The sequence below is a fragment of the Macaca thibetana genome, chromosome 3 (assembly GCF_024542745.1).
Source record: "Macaca thibetana thibetana isolate TM-01 chromosome 3, ASM2454274v1, whole genome shotgun sequence".
Classification (NCBI taxonomy): Eukaryota; Metazoa; Chordata; class Mammalia; order Primates; family Cercopithecidae; genus Macaca; species Macaca thibetana.
Window position 1 is genome coordinate 112,112,313 of NC_065580.1, and position 23,179 is coordinate 112,135,491.

Consider the following 23,179-nt stretch of genomic DNA (forward strand, 5'->3'; position numbering starts at 1 on the left):
CAGGAAAATAAAACATTCTCCAACCCAATTGTTCACAATGATAGAGCACACGGAAAAAATATTTTTAAAAATATAGATTTCTGGGTCTCATTATGGAATTCAAATACAATGGTTCTGGGGCAAAGTCCAAGACTATGTATTTTTTCAGTGTTATCAAAGTGATTCTGATGTTCAGACATGTTTTGTCCAGCCTTGCCCCACTCTGTGGCTTTCTTCTTAAGTGCTATGCTCAAATAACTATTGTAGTATACCACAGTACCAAATGTTTTGGGTCTCACTTCTATCACTGAGAGCACATCTCCAATACAGGTGTATTTATTTAACTGCAAATTTATGCATACATGCATCATATTTCAAAAGAATTTATTTAAATCTACAAAAATTTACTTCCAAGAGCAAGCAATATCTCAACTGATCTTCATACGTGGGCATCTCTAATAAAGAGGATAGGTACATCATGTTTAGAGTCAATATAACAGATCTGTATTTTTCTATGACATGATATATTGTTGTCTTGTACCATGTGTCTCTATCACTTTGAAAAGACATTAATTCCGATGGAGTTAAAATATTTCTATAAGTGAAAAATTAACCAAAGTGAGTCTGGGAATTTTTAAAGTTTCTTCCTCAAGAGATTTTTGTGTTGTAATCCAACTGAGTAAAGGCAAGAGAGTGAAAATATTTATTATATTTTATGACTTTAACAGCATGTTCCTAATCAAGCAAGATGAGAATGAAGCAGAAATACAGACTATGAATGCATGTCTCTGTGAAACGCCAGAGAAGTCCAGATCCTCAGCCCATCAGATATGGAGTCTTGCAGCATCTTTGAGTATGAAACCAGGTGGAAAAAGAGATTTCATCTAAATTTACAAAGGCTCCTCTGTCTGTGCCTTTCTGACAGGGCTTAAGTGCCTCAGCATGAAGCAGCCAGAGCAAGAATTGACAAAATTAAACTTGATAATTCCTGACAATCGTTTTCCCCACTGTGAAGCATCATCCATGGGAATAAGGGAGAGCAAGACTCGGGAGCCCTGCCCCTCCTCTCTAGGCAGAGGCCAGGGCGTCCGGGAGGCCAAAGTCAGACTAACGGAGCTACTTGAATGCAGGGAATGCCACGGCCTTTCTTTGAGAGCCTCTCAAGAGTCAGTGCAGGGCTCCCTAGCTTCATTCTCACTTTCCTTTTGCTCTTTTTTCCTTTCTGTTACCAAAATACACTGGCATATTAAAAATAAACAGTGCTGCCTTGCCACAGAGCTCTGTTCTCCTTTAAATAGTCTGACAAGTACAAATGAGTCAAGATTCCCTATTGCTCCGTCCCAGGACAGATCACGGGGCCTTCTCCTTTCTCCCCTTTCTTTCTGGCTGCCTGTGCCTTTCTCTTTGCTCTCTCAATCTAGTTTCCAAGTTTCTGGCTGGTTATCACCTATTCTTTCCCTCTGGGTGCCGCCCTGGGTCTCTCTCAGGAACTCTCTTGGCCTCATTTTTTCGATGTAACTCCGTTTCTCTTTTTTCTGTCATCATTCTTTCTGAACGTCTGTATCCCCAAATAAATACAAAACAAGCAGGTAGAGTGAGCCACAGGAAGAAAAAACCATTTAATTAGAGCATTTGTACTGTGCAAAGTTGGAAAAAAAAAAATCTGGTCCTGTCTGGCCATGTCGGCATCTTCTGTCACCAGGAACCTTTTGAGAGGCCCTTAAAGACTTCCATCCTCTATGCTATATTTCCGTCTTTAATGTGCAATGAAGACAAGCTCTTGGCATACATGCAAAAGCAATCTGTACTGTGGGGAAGATATGGTCTTTAACCTCAGGTTGAACTAAAAAGCACTGGAAATTTTAAGAGTTTGTTTTGACCTTTCAGGGTCACTCAGGATGGGGATCTGCCTGGCAGTTGTTAATGGTGGTTTGATTGGGCTCCAATACTGTTTTTAAGTCTCCACTTAGAGTCTAGCCAAGTTAAACACATTTTCTTTTCATCTCTACTCTCGTATCCAGCCTGCAGCTTCAGGTCTCCAGTCATTCCTTGGTTCTTCTCTGGATTTTGTCCAATTTGTTGACAAATCCTCCAATCTTTATTTAAAATTACTTCTTAATTTCATCCTGATAGTATCTCACAGTGTTTCCTCAAGATCAGCATTTTATTCTGTTTCTGCCCACACATTGAGTTAAATGTGGGAGCAGGAGTATACAGAAAAGACCACGAAGCTGTTTCAGGGGCTAGGACTACAGGCAAGGCTAGTGGTCAGGCCTTCCAGACGAGCGGACTCAGGCCGGCAGCAGTGTTTTCTTTTCTTTTTTGAAAATGGCGTCTTTTCTTGATTGTAAAATTTGTACTGATCGTTGCTGAAAACTTCCAAAATCAGACAAATAAGCAGAAGAATATAAAAATTATGGGCCATCCACAAACTGCAGATAATTATTACTGATACTTTTTATGTTTTCTTTCATTGTTTTACATATACATACAAAAATGTTTTTTTTGAGATGGAATTTCACTCTTGTTGCCCAGGCTAGAATGCAATGGCATAATCTCAGCTCATTGCAACCCTCTACCTCCCAAGTTCAGACAGTTCTGCCTCAGCCTCCTGAGTAGCTGTGATTACAGGCATGCGCCACCATGTCTGGTTAATTTTTGGTATTTTTAGTAGAAATGGGGTTTCACCATGTTGACCAGGCTGGTTTTGAACTCCTGACCTCAGGTGATCCACCCTCCTCAGCCTCCCAAAGTGCTGCGATTATAGGCGTCAGCCACCGCTCCCGACATACAAATATTTTTAAACAAACTTAATTGTACACTAACAGTGTTTTACCTTGCAGTTATTTCCCACATTTATATTTCCTTCTTCCAACTATAACTTTATGCATTAGGACTGCAATACTTTCATTACTGTAAGTTTTTAAAGTACTTTGAATTGGTAGGGTGAGTCAATCAACACTCATTTCATCAAAACTTTTTTTTTTTTGACATTTTCTTGACTATTAATTTCCAACTTTTTTCTTTCTGGATGAATGTTTGGTTCACTGTGCTGGCATTTTGAATACAATTTCATTAAATACAAAAACTAACACATAAAAATTAGAGAGAGCTGACACAGTGTTCTCTCTTTTAATCCTGGAACATAGACGTCACTTATTCATCATATTTTTTTTTGGTTTGTTGACAAAGTTTTATAGTGTTATTGATTATATCTTCAGTTTGTCAGTGAACATTTCTAGCTTTTTTTTAATCCTTGGCTTCATATATTGTATATGTATGTATGTGTGTCTGATTTTATATTTTTCTTGTATCCCTTATCTCTGCACAAAAATGCTTATTTTTTTATTGTGGCAAAATATACATAACATAAAATTTACCATTTTACTCATTTTTAAGTGCACAATTCTGTAACTTTAAGTACATTCACATTGTTGTGCAACCATCACCAATATCCAACTCCAGAACAATTCTTGTCTTCCCAAACTGAAACTCTGTATCCATTAAACACTACCTCCCCATTTCCATCTTCCCCCAGCCCCTCCCAATCACCAATCTACTTTCTGTTCCTATGAATTTGACTACTCTAGGTACCTCAAACAAGTGGGATTATACAATATTTGTTCAGGGAAATACTGACATTTCACTTCGCATAATGATTTTAAAGTTCTTTCCTGTTGTTGCATGTGTCAGAATTTTCTTCCTTTTTAAGGCTGAATAATATTCCATTTTGTGTATATGCCACATTTAGTTTATCCGGTCATCTGTTCATGGTTACTTGGGTTGCTTCCACATTTTGGCTATTGTGAATAATGCTGCTACGAACATGGATGTACAATATCTGTTCAATCTCCTGTTCTCAATTCTTTTGGGTATATATCCAGAAGCGAAAGTGCCGAATCATAGAGTAATTCTGTGTTTAATTTTTTGAGGAAACACCATACCATTTTCCACAGTGGCTGCACCATTTTATATTCCCATCAGCAATGTGCAGGACTTCCAGTTTCTCCACATCCTCACCAACGCTTCTGATTTTCTGGGTTTTATTTTTTATTTATTTATTTATTTTTAGTAATAGCCATCCTAATAAGTGAAGTAGTATCTTGTGATTTTGCTTTGCATTTCCCTAATAATTAAGGATGTTCAGGGTCTTTTTATGTGCTTATTGGTTATTTGTATATCCTCTCTGGGGACATGTCTATTCAAGTACTGTGCCTATTTTTTTTTTTTTTTTTTTTTTTTTTTTTTTTTTGCTGTGGTGTACTTCATTTCATAGGGCTGTTTTAGATTCACAGCAAAACTGAGCAGAAAGTACAGAGGTCCCATTATACCCTTGCCCCCACATATGCACACATAGAGCCTTCCTCACCATCAACATCCCACACCAGAGTAGTATATTGTTACAATTCATAAACCTACATAAACCCCCCATTATCACCTACCCATTATCATCCATAGTTTACATTAGGGTTCACTCTTGGTTTGTTATACATTCTATAGGTTTTGACAGATGTATAATGCCATATATGTACCATTATAGTATCACAAAGAATAGCTTCATTGACCCAAAAATCCTTTGCCCTCTGCCTGTTCATTCCTTCTTTCCTCCTACTTTTTGGAAGCCACTGATCTTTTTATTGTCTCCATAGTTTTGCCTTTTCCAGAATATCATATAGTTGGAATCATACAGTATACATACATTTTAGGTTGAATTCCTTCACTTACTAATAAGAATTTGCATTTCCTCCATTTTGTAAATAACTGGAAAGCTCATTTCTTTTTTTTCAGACTGGAAAGCACTGAATAATATTCCATTGTATGGATGTATCACAGTTTATCCCTTCATCTACTGAAGGATATGTTGGTTGCTGCCATGTTTGACAGTTATAAATAAACCTATCAACATACATATGCAGGTTTTTATGTGGACATAATTTTTCTGCTCCTTTGGGTAAATATCTAAGAGTCTGATTGCTGGATTATATGGTAAGAGGATGTTTAATTTTGTAAGAAACTGACCAACTTTCTTCCAAAGTGACCATACCATTTTGTATTCCCACCAACAGTGTGTGAGCGTTCCTGTTGCTCCACATCCTCAACACAGTTGGTGCTGTCATGGCTCTGAAGTCTGGCCATTCTAATAGGCATAGGCTGGTATCTCACTCTTGTTTTACTTTGCATTTTCCTGATGACATATGATGTAGAGTATCTTTTCGTATGTTTATTTGCCATTTATATATCTTTTTTGGTGAGGTGTCTGTTCAGGTCTTTTACCCATTTTTTAGTCAGGGTGTTGGTTTTCTTATTGCTGAGTTTTATCAGTTATTTTAATATTTTGGATAACAATCCTACATCTGGCATGTATTTTGCAAATATTTTCTCTTAGTCTATGGCTTATCTTTTCATTCTCTGGGTAGTGTCTTTCACAGTACCTTTCATAGAGCAGAAATGTTTAATTTTAGTGAAGTTCACCTTGTCAATTATTCCTTTCATGAATCATGCTTTTAGCATAGTACAGTAGTTCACCCTTTTCTGTGGAGGATGTGTTCCAAGACCTCTAGTGGATGCCTGAAACCATAGATAGTACTAAACCCCCCATACCACTGTGTGTTTTTCCTATTCATACATAATCATGGTAAAGTTTAATTTATAAATTAAGTATAGTAAGAGTTAACAATAGTAACTAATAATAAAAGAGAATAATTATAACTACATACCATAATAAAAGTTATATGAATGTTGTCTCTTTCAAAGGATATCATTGTACTCTACTTCTTCTTCTTCTTCTTCTTGTGATGATGTGAGGTGATACAGTGCCTATGTGATGAAAGGAAGTGAGGTGAATGACGCAGGCATTGTGACAGAACATTAGGATACCACTGACCTCCTGACAATACATCAGATGGAGGATCATATGCTTCAGATGATCTTGGATTATTGAGCCATGATTATTTTGATGGTTGGATGTCAGGAACAGACAATGTTGACAACTAAGGGTAAGGTAATGTATACAGTGTGGATACACTAAACCAAGGGATGATTAACATCCCAAGCAAGTCACCACAAAATTTCATCATGCCACTAAGAACAGCAGATGATTTAAAACTTATGAGTTGTTTATTTCTGGACTCTTCCATTTAATATTTTCAGACCATGGTTGACCGTGGGTAACTAACACCACAGAAAGTGAAACCTCAGGTAAGGGGGCAATTACTGTATCTAAAAAGTCATAGCCATAACAAAGGTCACCTAAAATTTTTCCTGTTTTATTTCTAGGTATTTCATAATTTTGTGTTTCGCATATAGGTATATGATTCACTTTGAGCTAATTTTGTGAAAAGTGTAAGGAAAGTCTGTGTCTAGATTCATTTTTTTGCACATAGATCTCCAGTTGCTCCAACACTATTTGTTGAAAAGAAAATATTTTTCCCAAAAAAATATTTCCTTAGTTCCTGCCGAGACCAGCTTGGTCAGGGAGACCCTAACCCAGTGGCACTAGAGGAATTAAAGACACACACACAGAAATATAGAGGTGTAAAGTGGGAAATCAGGGGTCTCACAGTCTTCAGAGCTGAGAGCCCTGAAAAGAGATTTACCCACATATTTATTAACAGCAAGCCAGTCATTAGCATTGTTTCTATAGATATTCGATTAACTAAAAGTATCCCTTATTGGAAACGAAGGGATGGGCCAAAATACAGGGGTGGGTCTGGCTAGTTATCTGCAGCAGGAACATGGCCCTAAGGCACAGATCGCTCATGCTATTGTTTGTGGTTTAAGAATGCCTTTAAGCCGTTTTCCACTCTGGGCGGGACAGGTGTTCCTTGCCCTCATTCTGGTAAACCCACAACCTTCCAGCGTGGGCATTATGGCCATCATGAACATGTCACAGGGCTGCAGAGAGATTTTGTTTATGGCCAGTTTTGGGGCCAGTTTATGGCCAGAGATTCATTTTTTTTGCACATGGATCTCCAGTTGTTCCAACACTATTTGTTGAAAAGAAAATATTTTTCCACTGTATTTCTTTTGTTCCTTCATGAAAGACTCCTTTACTATATTTATGTCTATTTGTGGGCTCTCTATTCTATTCCTTTTTATTCCATTTACCTACTTGTCTGTTCTTCTAACAATACCACACTGTCTTGATTACTATTTCTTTACAGTAAGTCTTAAAGTCAGATAGTTTCAATTCTCTGATTTTGTAATTCTAGGCCTTTTGCCTCTCCATAGAATCAGTTTGTCAACATCCACAAAATAAATAGTCAAGATTTTCATTGGAATTGTGCTGAATCTACAGATCAAGTTGGGGGAAACTGATATCTTGACAATATTGAATCTTCTTATCCATCAACACGTACTATCCTCCCATTTATTTAGTTCATTTATTTTATTCATCACAGTTTTGTAGTTTTCTGGTACAGTTTTTGTGTATATTTTGTTACAGTTGTACCTAAGTATTTTATTTTTCGGATGGTATTGTAAATAGTATTGTATTTTTAATTTCATATTTCAGTTGTTTATGGCCGGTATATATGAAAGTAATTGACTTTTGTATATTAACCTTATATTGTATAACCTTGCTATAATTGCTTATTAGTTCCAGGACTATTTTCTCTGATTCTTTGAGATTTTCTACATAGACATCATGTCATTTCCAAATAAAGACAGTTTTTAATATGTGTACTTTTTATTTTTTCTTGTTTTATTGCATTAGCTAGGATTTCCAATATGATCTTAAAAAGGAGTGGTAAAATGGTACCTCCTTGCTTAGTTCCTAATCTTAGTGAGAAAGTGTTGAGTTTTTCACCATTAAGTACTATGGTTAGCTGGAATTTTTAGCTTGAATTCGTGTTGAATTTTGTCAAAAATTTTTCTGCATCTATTGATATGATCATATCATTTTTCCTCTTTAACCTGTTGGTGTGGTGAATTATGTTAATTGATTTTAAAATGTTGAATCAGTCTTGCATACCTGGGATGCATCCCACTTGTTTCAATGTGTAATTTTTTATACATTATTGGATTTTATTAGCTGATATTTTGTTGAGGATTTTACATTTATGTTCATGAGACATATTGGTCTCTAGTTATCTTTTCTTATAATATTTTTGTCCAGTCTTGGCATCAAGGCAATGTTGTTCTCAGAATGAGTTAGAATTCTGCTTTTGAATTCCAAGACAGACTGTAAAGAATTGATATAAATTATTTCTTAAATATTTGATAGAATTCACCAGTGAACCCATTTAGGGTATTACTGGTATTAGAAAGTTATTAATTACTAATTCATATATCTTCTCTCTTGTTTTTGAGACAGAGTCTCACTCTGTCACCCAAGCTAGAGTGCAATAGCGCAATCATGGTTCACTGCAGCCTTGACCTCCCAGGCTTAAGCAATCCTCCCATCTCAACCTCTTGAGTAGCTGGGACTATAGCTACCATGTCAGGCTAATTTTAAAAAAATTATTTGTAGAGATTGGGTCTCTCTGTGTTACCCAGGCTGGTCTCAAATTCCTGGCTCAAATGATCCTACCACCTCAGTCTCTCAGAGTGCTGGGATTACATACATGAGCCAACATCATACCTGGCCTGATTCAGTATCTTTAGGCCTATCCAGATTGTTTCTTCTTGTGTGAGTTTTGGCAGCTCATGTCTTTCAGGGAATTGATTCACTTCATCTAGATTATCAAATCTGTAGGCAGAGTTCTTCATAATATTTCTTTATCATCCTTTTAGCATTCATAGGATTTGTAGGGATATCCATCCCCTCTTTTATTTCTGATAATAGTAATTTGTATATTTTCTCTTTTTTTTTAAGTTAGTCTGGGGGCAGGTTTATCAATTTTATTGATCTTTTCAAAGAATCAGCTTTTAGTTTCATTGATTTTTCTCTATTGATTTCATATCTTTTTTCTATGTATTTTAGATTTAATTCACTCTTCTTTTGCTGGTTTCCCAAAGTGGAAGCTTAGATTATTGATTTCAGATCTTTTGTCTTTTCTAATGCATGTATTCTATACTATAAAGTTGCTGCTAGGCACTGCTTTCACTGCATTCTACAAATTTTGATAAGTTGTATATTCCTTTTCATTTAGATTGAAATGTTTTTAAATTTTTCTTTAGAATTCTTACTTGACTCATGTGTTTTTTAGAAGTGTGTCGTTTAATCTCCATGTATTTGGGGATTTTTCAACTATCTTTTACTTATTGATTTCTAGTTTAGTTCTGAGATCATATATTGTATAATTTCCATTCTTTTAAATTTGTTAAGGTGTGTTTTATGACCCAGAATATGGTTCATAGTAGTGAATATTTCAAGTGATCTTGAGAAGAATGTGTATTCTGCTGTTATTGGATGCAGCAGTCTACAGATGTCAGTTATATCCTGTTTGTTGATGATGATATTGAGTTCTGCTATATCCTTATTGGTTTTTTTGCCTGCTTCATTTGTTAGTTCCTAATAGAGAGGTGTTGACCTCTCCAACTATAATAGTAAAGTCATCCATTACTTCTTGCAGTTTTACCCATTGTTGCCTCACATATTTTGATGCCTTGCTATTATGGGCATGCACAGGGTTATTATGTATTCTTGAAGAATTGACTGCTTTATCATTGTGAAATACCCTTCTTTATCTCAGATAATTTTCCTTACTCAGGAATCTCCTTTCTGAAATTGATATAGTTACTCCTAGTTTCTTTTGGTTAGTGCTAGCATGGCATATTGGCATATCTTTCTCCATCCTTTTAATTTTGATGTATATGTATCTCTAAATTTAAAGTGGGTTTCTTGTGGACAACATGTAGTTGGGTTTTGTGTTGTGGTCCACTCTGACAATCTTTGTTTTTTAACTAGTACTTAGATCATTAAGGTTTAAAGTAATTATTAGTATATTTGCATTAATATCTCTCATATTTGTTATTGTATATTATTCATTGTCCAGCTTCCTTTGTTTCTATTTTTGTTTCTTACTCTTTTTCTGCCATTTGTAGTTTTAAACATTTTATATAATTTCATTTTCTCTCCTTTCTTAGCACAACAATTATATTTCATTTTCTTACTTTTTTTAAATGATTGCCCTAGAGTTTGCAACATACATTTACAACTAATCCAAGTCCACTTTGAAATAACACTATAGCACTTCATGACTAGTGTGAATAATGTATAAGAACAAAATGATGCTAATTCCTCCCTCTCATTCCTTGTATCTTTGCTGTCATTTGTTTCACAATGCTAATATACAGCATTTCACAATGCTAATAAGGCATATATGTCTAGCTCCTGTTATTATTTTGAACAAACTGCTATTATATTAGATCAATTAAAAATAAAAATAAAAATTTGTAATTACTTTCATTTATTCCTTCTCTAATACTCTTTCTTTAATCACGTAGAGTCAAGTTTCTGAACTATATCACTTTTCTTTTCTCTCTGAAGAACTTTGTTTAACATTTCTGGCAAGGCCAAAAATTTTCTCAAGGTTTGTGTGAGAAAGTCTTCATTTCTCTTTCACTTGTTTTTTTTTTTTTTTTTTTTTTTTTTTTTTTTTTTTTTTTTTTGAGACAGATTCTCACTCTGTCACCCAGGCTGGAGTGCAGTGGCACAAACTCGGCTTACTGCAACCTCCACCTCCCAGGTTCAAGCAATTCTCCCGGCTCAGCCTCCCTAGTAGCTGGGATTGCAGGCGCCTGCCCAGCTAACTTTGGTACTTTTAGTAGAGACAGGATTTCACCATGGTGGCCAGGATGGTCTCAAACTCCTGACCTCAGGTAATCCACCTGCGCTGGCCTTCCAAAGTGCTAGGATTACAGGCGTGAGCTACCACGTCCGGCCTCCCTTTCACTTTTAAAGGATAATTTCACAGAATATAGAACTCTTTGTTTTTTGTTTTTAACGGAGTCTCACTCTGTCGCCCAGGCTGGAATGCAGTGGCACAATCTCGGCTCACTGCAAGCTCCACCTCCCGGGTTCACGCCATTCTCCTGCCTCAGCCTCCCGAGTAGCTGGTACTACAGACACCTGCCACCATGCCTGGCTAATTTTTTGTATTTTTAGTAGAGACGTGGTTTCACTGTGTTAGCCAGGATGGTCTGGATCTCCTGACCTCGTGATCTGCCCACCTCGGCTTCCCAAAGTGCTGGGATTACAGGCGTGAGTCACCATGTCCGACCAACAGGATATAGAATTCTAAGTTGGTGGAGTCTTTTTCTCTCTCAACACTTTAAGGATTTCATTCCACTCTCTTCTTACGTGCATGATTTCTGAGAAGTACGGTGTTTTTTCCCTCAGGCTTCTTTTAAGATTTTTTTCTTTACCTTGGATTTTTGGCAGTTTGAATGTAACATGCCTAGTGTAGTTTTTGTTTTTGTTCCCATTTGTCCTGGTTGATGTTCTCTGAGTTTCCTAGATCTGTGGTTTGGTGTCTGTATTAGTCTGTTCAGGCTGCCATAACAAAGTACCACAGACTGGGTGGCTGAAACAACAAAAATTTATTTTCTCACAGTTTTGGAATCCAGAATGCCAAGATCAAGGTGCTGTCAGAATTGGTTTCTGATGAGGCCTCTCTTCCTGACTTGTAGTCAGCAACCTTGTTGCTATGTCCTCGAATGGCCTCTTCTCTGTGCATTTGCAGAGAGAAAAAAGAAAAGGGTAAGACCTTTCATGTCTCTTCCTCTCCTTATAAAAACATCAATTCCATTGGGTTACAGACCCCTCCTTGAGGCCTCATTTAACTTGTTTAACCCACTTGCAGGCTGTATTTCCAAATGCAATGAGAGTTAGGACTTGAACATATGAATTTACAGGGCGGGGCTCAATTCAGCCTATAACTGTGTCTCACATTAATTTGGGAAAATTCTCGGGAGTTATTATTTCAAATATTGCTTCTATTCCTTTCTCTCTTTCTTCTCCTTCTGGTAGTCCCTTTACATGTATGCTACACCTTTTATAGTTGTTCCACAGTTTTTAAATATTTTGTTACTTATTTTCAGTCTTTTTCTCTTTGTTGTTCATTTCAGAGGTTTCCATTGATATATCCTCAAGCTCAGAGATTCTTTACCCTGCTGTTTTCAGTCAACTAATGAGCCTATCAAAGACATTCCTCATTTCTATCAAAATAGAATCAGATTTTACCTCTAGTACTCCTTTTTATTTCTTCTTAGAACTTTCATCTCTGCTTACATGATTGTTCTGTTCCTGTATGTTGTCTACTTTTTCCATTAGAGCCCTTAGCATATTAATTTTAGCTTTATTATTATTATTATTATTATCGAGACCAGGCCTTACTATGTTGCCCAGTCTGGTCTTGAACTTCTGACCCCAATCAATCCTCCTGCCTCAGCCTCCCAAAATATTGAGATTATAGGTGTGAGCCACCATGCACAGCCAATCATAGTTTTTTACATTTACAGTCTGATGATTCCAAAATCTCTACCATAGCCAAATCTGGTTTTGGTGCTTGCTCTTGTCTCTTCAAACTGTATTTTTTACCTTTTAGTATACCTAATACTTTTTTATTAAAAGCCAGATATAAGGTACTGAATGAAAGGAACTGTAGTAAATGGGTCATTAATAATGTGGTGGTAAGGTGTAGGGGAGTAAAATGTTCTGTAGTCCCATAATTAGTTCTCAATCTTTCAATGATCCAGTGCTTCTGGGCTGTGAACTTCATGAGAGCCTCTCAGTTTTTTCTCCTGTCTTAGGTGGGGCAGTACAGCTGAAGGGGCTGAAGTTGAGTTGAGTATTTCCCTTTTCCAGCATGGGAGGCTAGAGGCAATGACCACACTTTTCTGATAGAACTAAGAAGAATTATTTGTTTTCTGCTTTTTTCAGCTTTTTACTTGTTATCAGAATGGAGTATTGACTTCTAGATTCCTTACATGCTGGACTCCATTTTAAATGGGGTTGTTTGTTTGTTGCTGCTGTTGTTGAGTTGTGGGAATTTTTAAAATATATTCTGAATATAAATCCTTTATCACATATACAATTTGCCTGTATTTTCTCCCATTCTATGAGTTGTCTTTTCATTCTGTTGGATACCCAAGTTTTAATTTTGATAGATAAGGGGCCAACTTACCTATATTTTTTTCTTTTGTTGCCTGTGCTTTTGATGTCATACCCGAAAAATGATGGCTAAATCCAATGTCATGAAGCTTTTCCCCTATGTTTTCTTCTAAGAGTTTTACAGTTTTTGTTATTATGTTTAGGTTTTTGATCCATTTTGAGTTAGTTTTTTGTATATGGTGTAAGGTGGAATTCACCTTCACTTTTTTAAAAACCACTTCATTGAGGTGTGATTGTCATTTAAAAAGTTATACACATTTAATGTATACAACTCAATGAGTTTGGAAATAAGTATGCACCCATGAAGCCAACATTACAATCTACCATAAACATATTAGGTTGGTGCAAAAGGAATTGTGGTTTTGCCATTACTTTTAATTAATTTTGACATTTACTTTTGCCATTGATTTTAATGGCAAAAACCATAATTCCTCTTTTGCACCAACCTAATATCCATCACCTCCGTAAGTTTCCTTCCACCCTCCTATTTAATGTTATTGGTTTTTTGTGTGTGATAAGAATGCAGAAGATCTAGTCACTTAGCAAATTTTTAAGTTGACAAAACAGTATTGTTAACCATAGGCACTATGCTGTACAGTAGATTTCTAAAACTTACTTATCTTCTGTAACTGAAACTTTATATCCTGTGACTAATATCTCCCCTTTCCCTCTTCCCTTAGCCCTGGCAACCACCATTTCACTCTCTTCTTCTATGAATTTGATTATTTTAGATCTATCATATAAGTGGTATCATGCAGTGTTTGTCTTTCTGTGTCTGGTTTATTTCCCTTAGCACAAAGTCTTCCAGGTTTATCCATGTGGTCACAAATGGCAGGATTTCCTTCTTTTTAAAGGGTAAATACTATTCCATTGTATCATAGACCATGTTTTCTTTATCCATTCATCCATTGATGGACATTTGTGTTGCTTCTGTGTCTTACATATTGTGAATCATGCTGCAGTGAACATGCGACTACATATGTCTCTTTGAAATGCTGATTTTAATTCCTTTGGATATATACCCAGAATTGAGATTTCTGGATCATATTGTAGTTCTATTTTTAATTTTAGTGGGAACTTCCATACTGTTTTCCACAGTGGCTGTACCAATTTACATTTCTATTGACCGTGTACTAGAGTTCCCTTTTTTCTACATCCTTGCCAACATTTGTTATTTTGTGTATTTTTTATGTTATAGCCATCCTAACAGGTGTGAGGTGATTTCCCGTTGTGGCTACCTCATTTTTTTATGCCTGTGGATATTCAGTTTCCCCAACACCGTTTATTAAAGACTATGTTTTCCCCATAAATGGTCTTGGCAACCTTGACAAAAATCATTCAACTGTATATGCCAGGCTTTATTTCTGGGCTCTTCATTTTATTATATTGGTCTACATGTCACTTTTTATGCTGGGAGCACTGTTTTTATTACCATAGCTCTGTAGTAAGTTTTGAAATCAGGAGGTATGTGACTTTCAACCTTGTTCTTTTTCAAAACTTTTTGGCTACTTGGGGTTCTTGAGATTCCACATAATCTCTAAGAATATTTTTATTTCTGTAAAAAGAAAATGGGATTAAAAAGGGATTGTACTACATCTATAGATCACTTTGAGTAGTATTGACATCTTTACAATATTAATTCTTCCAATCCATGAACATAGGCTGGCTCTCCATTTATTTGTGTTTTCTTTAATTTCCTTCAGCAAAGTTTTGTTGTTTTCATTACACAAGTGTTTCAACTTCTTTGTTAAGTCTATTCCTAAGTACTGTACTCTTTTAGATGCTACTGTAAATGGAATTGTTTTCTTAATTTTTTAGATTGTTCATTGTTAGTATATAAAAACACAACTTATTTTTTCCCTCATTCTATTTTGTCACAATTTGAGTATCCTGAATCACATCCCTTGATCACTCTGTTATGTGAGAATATGGACCTTTCATTTAGAACTAAAATTCATTCAGGCGTATAAATACAGACTAAATTAAAAAAAAAAAAAGGAAAGAATACTCCTTAGATTTTATTTATGGCAGAGCAATGTAAATAATAGAGTTGAGACATCAAATAGCCCTTAGATTTTCTTAATCTAATTTAAATGATTTGCAAGGTGATATATTCAGATTTAATCTAAGAGTTTTATCTTTGGCTCATTTTGGACTGTTCTAGGAGACTTTCTATTTAAGAAAATGGAGTTTTGTGGCTAGAAAAATTCCATAGGGAAAAAAGGAATATGGAGTTTTGTTGCAGACTAATTTTATACATATTTCCTATCATCCATCCAAAATCTCAAAACCATGTTAGTAATACAGGTATTAGTGAAGGCCTGGAGAGAATCATTTGTTCAGAATAATGGTTTCTAAATATTTTAAGGACTGCCACTTAGCATAGGAATTAAAAGTATTATGTTTAAAAAGAAGAGCAAGTTCAATGAGTGGGATCTGTAATGAAACAGCTTTTGCTCAATGTAAAGAAAGCCTTTCTGAGGATTAGAGCAACTCCAACAAGGAGTTTACTATCTCAAAAGAGGATGGATTTCTTGTCACTGAAAGTTCTCAAAAGAAACAGAACGCTCACTGATCAGGTTCTTCAAGAGAAGACTGGGGAAATGTGTAAGTTAGATTGTCTCTAAAGTTCCTTCCAACTCTGAAAGTGTATAATCCCATGATTCTTATACTTCTTCACATAGATATCACTGAACTATCAGAATGTGGCTTTTGTGTTGGCCTTCTCATTATTTAGTCTAAACAAAACAAGTTTCTTCAAGCACTGCCCATGACTGATATCCTGTCTTGGTCATGTCCCTGAGACTATTTTTAAATTTTCTAATTCTAGTAATTATATCCAAGCCCACTTCTATTTTTTTCTGTAGTTATGTGATACAGAATTACTCACTGAACTTAAAAATCCCAGGTTTTTTTCACACATGTTAATAGAACACAGGCTTTAAAGTCCAAAAAAATGATTGGCACTTGCTGTTGAACTTGGACTAATTCCCTAGTTTCTCTGAACATGAGTGTAGTGGATACTGTGATGTGCCACCAAGATCCCACATTCAAGACCAAGGCACTGCCAGCTCCTGCAATGTTTTCTGCTGACACTCACAGGTGTCATTCCTGTTGTATTGCCCCCCAATCAAAGGGAAATGCCTTGTTCAGATTACCCCTCCTGGATAGGGGTGGTCCATATGCAATGACTATACTTGGAAGTACAAAGACCAGGACCTCTTGCCTCAATTAAGAATATCTCTGAAAAATCATCCCAGCCCTACTAACTCCTCTTAGGATTAGCTAAGGCCTTTTGTAACTGCACTGCAGGTCCTGCTGCCAGCCTTGCTCTCTTATTCCTGAACAGATGTTGTTCCTAAGAGCACAAGTAAATTACCTACATTTTCTGTCTCATCACCAGTTTCCTAGGGAACTTGACCTAATGCTCATCAATCTTTAAAATGAGAATGTTATGCATTTCTTTATATTGAGAGGACCAAATGAGATTACAATTATGAAATTATCGAGCACAGTGTGAAATAACTATGTACACTCATATTTCACTCGTTTTTTTCTAACCCACACTTTCTCTACCAGATACTTGATAGCTATATTCAAAGGGTTTTATATGGGGGAAGGAGATTTAGGCTATTTTGTTCTATTGGGAAGAACTTCAATAGTGGGCAAAATTTTAGGCACCCAGAAATGCCTGGTGCATAGTTGGCAATCAGTGAATGGCTGCCAGTAAATGAATAAATGGGTTGACAGATGCATGAGAAAATTAACATAATTTTAGAACTTTCTATTAATCATTGTCCATGCAAAATGTAATGGGTTGCCATAAGAACCATTTAAATAATACTTAACTGTTTCATCCCTCTGTGTTTTGGATTCCATGTTTGTTAAATGAGAATAATAAGAGTACCCATACTCTTGGAATTCTGTGGAATAAATTAGATAATACACACAAAGTACTGAAAATTCTTTTCCTTCACATACAAAGCACTCAAGAAGTATTATGTATTATTAAACATTAATTTCATGCTAGATACTGAAAAAGACTTCTTACAAATATTGGCTTATGTAATCCTTACACCTACACTTCAACATAGGTGTTCTTATATTTCAAAAAGTAAATTTGGAACTCGAAACTTTCCAAATTCATTTTGTTTTAAATCCTCAGTCTTCCTTCTCCATACTCTCAATCAGAATATATTAATATTTATTTGATCATGCCTATCAGAAAGTTGGAAATTATTCTAAACTATTCCCTCTCCTATATCTCCTATACCCAACCCTTTATTCACTCTGCCTCCTAAGCTTCCTTCTACAGCAGACATGGTTGGTGCCCTGTCTGTATCCCCTCTTGGCACTCATCATTCTGTGTATGTCAATGGTTTCTGACTTCAAGCACTAACAGTTCTCTGTCTGAGGGCTTTGATTTTCCTTAGAAGCCTATTCTGCAAATGTAAATAGTGAACCTAAAGTGTCAGGGAGCTAATGCCCATAAGAGAGGTTCCCAGACAATGGTGGATGTGAGTTGATGAATAAATGCCCCCCAATTCCCCTGTTTGAATGGGACAGCTATTAGTACCGTCTATACAGGGTCCCAGCTGGACTTGGCCTCAATTCCACAGTGGTATCCTGATCATTTTTACATGCTTTCTTGGCTTCCTTCCTGCTGCCACTTCCTTGACTTACTATCCTATTGCTGTACTCTGCCACATAAACTACTTGTATTCAAATCTTTATCTCCCACTCTGCTTTTGGAGGAACTCACTTAGGACAGCTCTCCATTCCCACTCTAGTTCAACAATTTGTTTCCTTTCACCTGAACAGTTGCAATAATATCCTACCTTCCCTCTCTCAACTTCAACCTCTTTCTTTAGGCCCTTCCTTCAAAGAAATATTTCTAAAACATAAATATGATCATGTCTCATTGTATGTAGGATAAAATATAAACTCCTTAGCATAACTTATAAGGCCCTCCATGATCTCATGCTCTTGCCTCTGTCTGCCTTTTCATCTTCACCTCCCACTTTTTCCCACCACCACCCCATGCTAAACTCATGTGGAACAATTCACACTCCTTCAGATGCAACCTGCCATCCCGTCCTCCATGGATTAACACACACCTGGCATGTCCTCCACTCAGCCCAATGTGCAGTCAATGAGCCCACATTCATCCTCTATTTCTGCCTCAGTGAAGGGCGTTCCTTCAGCACATGATCACAGGAAGACCTCCACATGTGTCTATCCTTTATGCTAGTCACACTGCAGTCGTGTTATTTGCCACAATATCCATCTCCCCCGCCATGCTAAGAGTTGTTTGAGGGCAGCAGTAGTCTCCTGGATCAACGAGTCCCAAGGAATCCACACACAGCAGATGCTTTAGGAAAGTGTCTTGTGGTAATAAATGGCTGACTGCATGAATATACAATATCGAACAGCCATGAGAACTGGATTTCTGACATGGGTGTGACCATTTCCAAAGCCTGCTCTCTTCCCATTGCAGTGTTCTCTCTGAGAGAGAGAGCCACCCACCATGACTCCATTGCTTCAACAGGCAGGCTTTATTGTGCCAACACAATGGGCATGCAATCATCATACATTTTGATGCATGGCGCTTCCCCTTTCCATAGTCAGGAAGAGTGGATTCTGATCTGAAATTCCTTATTCCTAGCAGCTTATCGGACTTATTTCTTCTTTGCCTTGTATCAGGTCAACTACTATGTATGTAACAGAACCTCCTTCATTTTTTGGCTTCACAAAACCCTTACTCCTTCTTTCTCCCTAATCTAAGTCAGAAGAAAAGAGTATCTTGCAAGAGCAGAGCCAGGAAATAAGATCATTCTGAAAAAGGTATCAGAACAGAGCAACTCTCTGGAGAGGGTGGGAAGTGAGGAGTGAGGAAAGAGGTTGGGGGAATGGCTGGCATAATTGCTGCTGTAAGCAAGAGTGAGGGAGGGAGGAATACAGGTGATTTTTCATGGATCTTGAGAATGGTGCATTTGTATCTTAGTCATTACCTCATTGACTTGCCGTGTGTTAACCTGAGCCTGATTTAAAACTACTATTGAAAGTGCATCATCAATGTGGAATTCAGATAATGCTTTCACTCTAAGCATTTAGAGAGACTCCTTCATCAGTTCTTCCCATCCTGAAGTTGGGGAAGGGGAGCAAGAAGAAAGTCAAGGCTTAGCTATTGTGTGCAGTGTAATGAGAATACCACTGGTGCTCCCTCAGGCTCCATCTTTGGGTAAAAACAATTTGTGGTTGGTTCCTGAGCAATTCCTACATCAATCCAGAGACTCCCCAGTGTCTCAAGATCCCTGCTTCCATGGGGCACCTGAGGTGGCTGAAGCCCCTCTTTAGCAGGTGTTCCAGCTTCCCACTACCTTCCATAGGCACCTTCTGCCTGTAGCAAGCCCTGATGTTGTCATGAATGTATCTTTAGTTCTAGCACTGAGATTTACTTGATATTTGAGCAGGGGCTACTGTTACATAATCAGAAGCCTACTTATCATAATTATTTAATCTCTCACTCCCATTACAATTATTTAAGGAGGTTACCTTCCATTGTTAGTATATAAAAACTTCAGACTTTTGTTCCAAGATGGCCAAATAGGAATGGCTCCAGTCTACAATTCCCAGTGTGAGTGACGCAGAAGACAGGTGATTTCTGCATTTCCAGCTGAGGTACTGGGTTCATCTCACTGGGACTTGTTGGACAGTGGGTGCAGCCCACAGAGTGTGAGCCAAAGCAGGGTGGGGCATCACCTCACCTGGGAAGCTCAAGGGGTTAGGGAATTCCCTTTCCTAGCCAAGGGAAGCCATGACAGATGGTGCCTGGAAAATAAGGACACACCCGCCCTAATACTGCGCTTTTCCAATGGTCTTAGCAAATGGCACACCAAGACATTATATCCCGCATCTGGCTTGGAGGATCCCACTCCCATGGACCCTTACTCACTGCTAGTACAGCAGTCTGAGATCGAACTCTGAGGCTGCAGCCAGGCTGGGGGAGGGGTGTCCACCATTGCTGAGGCTTGACTAGGTGAACAACACGGCCAGGAAGCTCGAACTGGGTGGAGCCCACTGCAGCTCATGGAGGCCTGCCTGCCTCTGTAGACTCCACCTCTGGGGGCAGGGCATAGCTGAACAAAAGGCAGCAGAAACTTACGCAGAGTTAAACGTCCCTGTCTGACAACTTTGAAGAGAGCAGTGGTTCTCCCAGCATGGAGTCTGAGATCTGAGAATGGATAGACTGCCTCCTCAAGTGGGTCCCTGACCCCCAAGTAGCCTAACTGGGAAACACCTCCCAGTAGGGGCCGACTGACACCTCATACAGCCAGGTGCCCCTCTGAGATGAAGCTTCCAGAGGAAGGATCAGGCAGCAACATTTGCTTTTCTGCAATATTTGCTGTTCTGCAGCCTCTGCTGGTGATACCCAGGCAAACAGGGTCTAGAGTGGACCTCCAACAAACTCCAACAGACCTGCAGCTGAGGGTCCTGACTGTTAGAAGAAAAACTAACAAACAGAAAGGAATAGCGTCACATCAGCAAAAAGGACATCCACACCAAAACCCCATCTGTAGGTGACCACCATCAAAGACTAAAGGTAGATAAAACCACAAACATGGGGAGAAACCAGAGCAGAAAAACTGAAAATTCTAAAAATCAGAGAGCCTTTTCTCCTCCAAAGGATCACAGCTCCTCACCAGCACTGGAACAAAGCTGGATGGAAAATGACTTTGACGAGCTGGCAGAGGTAAGCTTCAGAAAATCAGTAATAACAAATTTCTCCAAGTTAAAGGAGGATGTTCAAATACATTGCAAAGAAACTAAAAACCTTGAAAAAAAGATTAGACAAATGGCTGACTAGAATAAACAGCATGGAGAAGACCTTGAATGACCTGATGGAGCTGAAAACCACAGCACGAGAACTACATGATGCATGCACAAGCTTCAGTAGTTGATTCGATCAACTGGAAGAAAGGGTATCAGTGATTGAAGATCAAATGAATGAAATGAAGCAAGAAGTTTAGAGAAAAAAGAGTAAAAAGAAATGAACAAATCCTCCAAGAAATATGGGACTATATGAAAAGACCAAATCTACGTTTGATTGGTGTACCTGAAAGTGACAGGGAGAATGGAACCAAGTTGGGAAACACTCTTCAGGATGTTATCCAGGAGAACTTCTCCAACATAGCAGGCGAACATATAAATTCAGGAAATACAGAGAACACCACAAAGCTACTCCTTGAGAAGAGCAACCCGAAGACACATAATTGTCAGATTCACCAAGGTTGAAATGAAGGAAAAAATGTTAAGGGCAGCCAGAGAGAAAGGTCAGGTTACCCACAAAGGGAAACCCATCAGACTAACAGTGGATCTCTCAGCAGAAACTCTACAAGCCAGAAGAGAATGGGGGCCAATATTCAACATTCTCAAAGAAAAGAAATTTCAACCTGGAATTTCATATCCAGCCAAACTAAGCTTCATAAGTGAAGAAGAAATAAAATCCTTTACCAACAAGCAAATGCTGAGAGATTTTGTCACCACCAGGCCTGCCCTACAAGAGCTCCTGAAGGAACCACTAAACATGGAAAGGAACAAATGGTACCAGCCGCTGCAAAAACATGCCAAATTGTAAACACCATTGATGCTAGGAAGAAACAGCATCAACTAATGGGCAAAATAACCAGCTAACATCATAATGACCAGATCAGACTCGCGCACAACATACTAACCTTAAATGTGAATGGGCTAAATGCTCCAATTAAAAGATATAGACTGGCAAATTGGATAAAGAGTCAAGACCCATCAGTGCTGTATTCAGGAAACCCATCTCATGTGCAGAGACATACATAGGCTCAGAATAAAGGGATGGAGGAAGATCTACCAAGCAAAAAAAAAAAAAAAAAAAAAAAAAAGCAGGGGTTGCAATCCTAGTCTCTGATAAAACAGACTTTAAACCAACAAAGATCAAAAGAGACAAAGAACGCCATTGCATGATGGTAAAGGGATCAATTCAACAAGAAGAGCTAACTGTCCTAAATACAGGAGCACCCAGATTCATAAAGCAAGTCCTTAGAGACCTACAAAGAGACTTAGACTCCCACACAATAATAATAGGAGACTTTAACACCCCACTGTCAATATTAGACAGACCAATGAGACAGAAAGTTAAGAAGGATATCCAGGACTTGAACACAGCTCTGCACCAAGCAGACCTAATAGACATCTACAGAACTCTCCACCCCAGATCAACAGAATATACATTTTTCTCAGCAACACATCACGCTTATTCCAAAATTGACCATATAGTTGGAAGTAAAGCACTCCTCAGCAAATGTAAAATACCAGAAATTATAACAAACTGTCTCTGAGACCACAGTGCAATCAATCTAGAACTCAGGATTAAAAAACTCACTCAAAATTGCACAACTACATGGAAACTTAACAACCTGTTCCTGAATGACTACTGGGTAAATAATGAAATGAAGGCAGAAACAAAGATGTTCTTTGAAACCAATGAGAACAAAGACACAACATACCAGAATCTCTGGGACACATTTAAAGCAGTGTGTACAGGGAAATTTATAGCACTAAATGTCCACAAGAGGAAGCAGGAAAGATCTAATATCAACACCCTAACATCACAATTAAAAGAACTGGAGAAGCAAGAGCAAACACATTTAACATCTAGCAGAAGGTAAGAAATAACTAAGATCAGAGCAGAACTGAAGGAGACAGACACACAAAAAACCCTTCAAAAAAATTAATGAATCCAGGAGCTGTTTTTTTGAAAAGATCAACAAAATATGTAGACCACTAGCAAGACTAATAAAGAAGACAAGAGAGAAGAATCAAATAGATGCAATAAAGGGGATATCACCACTGATCCCAGAGAAATACAAACTACCATCACAGAATACTATAAACACCTCTTTGCAAATAAACTAGAAAATCTAGAGGAAATGGATAAATTCCTGCTCAACCCTACATAATAGTCAGGTAATAGATGTTAAGTGATAACTTTAAAAGTCTTGATTCTGAAGTCAAAATGTCTACACCAAGATTTAATCTACACACTAGACTTTATTCAATGTCAGGTCTCCCCTCGCTCATCTTGAGAGCTGCAGCCCTAAGGAAGGT